Below are 2967 nucleotides of genomic sequence, written 5' to 3'. Positions count from 1 at the left end.
CCCGCCACCTTAGGTGTATGTGGCTGGCACCTTAGCCGATTGAGCCACAGGCACCGAGCCGGAGGAGAAGTTTTTTGATGGGTCATTCTGGTTATACAGTTAAAGGGAAAGCCCCTTCCAAGGCCTTTAATTCCAAATATTCTTTATACTAAGTAGTCACAGTTTGGGGTGAAATTTCCTAAGCTCCTTAAGTCCAAAACTGATTCTCTTCCTCTTGGGACTAGACCTTGCCCTCTGACCCAAGGGGTAAACATGTGACTTGATTGGGTCAATCATTTCATAGCCTTGTCCACAGTGGCTGGTCCAGGAATGTATGCAATCCAGACGTGCTGAAGTGACTTTTCGTCGGAACTGGAGGAGTAGAGTTTTTCTTTCACCTCTAGATGTGGAGCTGTGTTACTGTATGTTTGGTACTTGTTCTCCAGGCTGCATCAGAGAAAACAGGAACAATTGTTTTTTGAAAAGGAAAGGGAAAGGATTACTTTGCTGGCAAAGGAGGGAAAATGGCAGATTGTTCATCTCAAGAAAAAAAATAGATTTTTCCTGCACATACACAGAAACCCAGAGTTTTCAAAAGGGTGGATCTTTTGTCATTCAAGATAAAACTGACCTCTGCCCTCTTGGGAGGGCCCTTGGGCACAGCAGCTTGAACCTCAGCAGTCCTGAGCTTCTGGTCCACCTTCTGTTAGTGCCCCTGTGGACCACTGCTGGAGACAGGGATGCAGGTCTCACTTTCCAAAAAGTGTTTTAAAGAGAGAGAAAACATTTTTGCCGATTTTTCAGGCCATTTCCTCTGTTACAAGAGGATGGGATCTCAGAGATACTTGGAGCCAACACCCCCTATAATTTGTACCTTCTTTTTTTTTTTTTTGGTGGAGACAGAGTTTCACTTTATTACCCACGGTAGAGTGCCGTGGCATCACACAGCTCACAGCAACCTCCAACTCCTGGGCTTACATGAATCCCTTGCCCCAGCCTCCTGAGTAGCTGGGACTACAGGCACCCACCACAACGCCCGGCTATTTTTTGTTATTGTTGCAGTTTGGCCGGGGCAGGTTTGAAACCGCCACCTTTGGTATATGGGGCAAGCGTGCTGCCCTAGTTTGTACCTTTGACCTCATCTCTCACTACTTCCCTTTTTACTCACTATGCCTCATCCACAGTGGCCTCCTCCCTGGTTCACAACTCCAGGCATGCTTCTGTTTCAGGGCCTTGGCAACTGCTCTTTCCTCTCTCTGGAATGCTTTGACTGCTTCCATCTCCTTCAAGTCCCTACTTAAATGGCACCTTCTCCAAAGGCCTTGGCTAGCCACCCTAACCAAAATGGTGACCCTATACTCTTCTCCTAATCTCTTACCCTGTTCTATTTTTTTCCAGAGCACCTACTTCTAAGTTATAATGTAAGTTTGTCATTGTTATTTACATTACTACACTGACAGGCTCTCCACTACTAGAATATACATTTCACCACAGTAGGGATTTTTGTCTTATTTTGTTCACTGATGCCTACAACCAATGCCTAGAGGTGCCTGGAGCCATGGCTGGCAAATACTAAGTACCAAGTAAATGTTAATATTTGATGAATGAATGAATGTATTTACAAACAAACAAGACTGGCTTGGTACCCGTAGCTCAGTGAGTAGGGCTCCGGCCGTATACACTGAAGCTGGCAGTTTCAAGCAACAACAATGACAACTGCAATCAAAAAAATAGCTGTGCATTGTGGCGTGCACCTGTAGTTCCAGCTACTCGGGAGGCTGAGGCAAGAGAATTGCTTAAGCCCAAGAGTTTGAGGTTGCTGTGAGCTGTGATGCCAGAGTACTCTACTGAGGGCGGCATAGTGAGACTCTTGTCTCAAAACAAACAAACAAACAAGCCTAACTAGCATAATACCTATTTAATGATATTGTTATGCAGATTAGAAATTATAAAGTAGGCTCTGCGCCTGTGGCTCAAGTGGCTAAGGCGCCAGCCACATACACCCAAGGTGGCGGGTTTGAATCCAGCTTGGGCCCGCTAAACAACAATGACGGCTGCAACCAAAAAATAGCCGAGCGTTGTGGCCGGCACCTGTGGTCCCAGCTACTTGGGAGGCGGAGGCAGGAGACTCCCTTGAGCCCAGGAGTTGGAGGTTGCTGTGAGCTGAGATGCCACGGCACTCTACCCAGGGGGCCAGCTTGAGGCTCCTGTCTCAAAAAAAAGAAATTATAAAGTAAAGCACAAGTAGAATGTCTGACTCATATTACGTGACTGTTATTATTTTTCAGGATCACTTTCTTTCAAAGAATTTTCAAACCTACAGATAAGTTTCTACATGAACAGAAAAAGACTGATAGGAAACACGCTAGAAGTTGATATTTGGCTCTGAATGTGTGTATATATTTTGTGTGTTTGTTTTCCAAGCCTTTTTCCTTGAGCAGTATTTTTAACAGATAAGGAAATGGATACTTTTTTTTTAGAATTTTGGCTTGGTTTTGGGATTTGGGCAGATGGGAAAAAAGAATGTGCTGAAGAGGCTAGGTTCTGTAAAGGATGAAGAGGAAGTGAAACAAAGGAGAGGGTGGTGGTAGCTGGTATGCAGAAGCAGCAACACTGGTTGAAGAGGAAGCTGTGAATCACAAGACTAATGCTGCCAGAAAGAAAACTGCCCAGCTTAGCTTGCTGGGTGGAAAGTAGATAGAGGTGGTCAGGGAAGAATTAATGGGGATATTCAAGATCATGGGGCGGTAAGACCGAAATTAGTTGGTCTTACAGTCTTTTGTTTTGTTTTTTGCAGTTTTTGGCCGGGGCTGGGTTTGAACCCGCCACCTCCGGCATATGGAGCCAGCGCCCTACTCCTTTGAGCTACAGGTGCTGCCCTTACAGTCTTTTCTTTTTTTTTTTTTTTTTGAGACAGAGCCTCAAGCTGAGCCCCTGGGTAGAGTGCCGTGGCATTACAGCTCACAGCAACCTCCAACTCCTGGGCTC

This window comes from Otolemur garnettii, unplaced genomic scaffold (genome assembly GCF_000181295.1).
Source record: "Otolemur garnettii isolate 467f Iridium unplaced genomic scaffold, OtoGar3 scaffold00025, whole genome shotgun sequence".
In the NCBI taxonomy this organism is placed as follows: domain Eukaryota; kingdom Metazoa; phylum Chordata; class Mammalia; order Primates; family Galagidae; genus Otolemur; species Otolemur garnettii.
Note: the sequence above shows the minus strand (reverse complement) of the source record.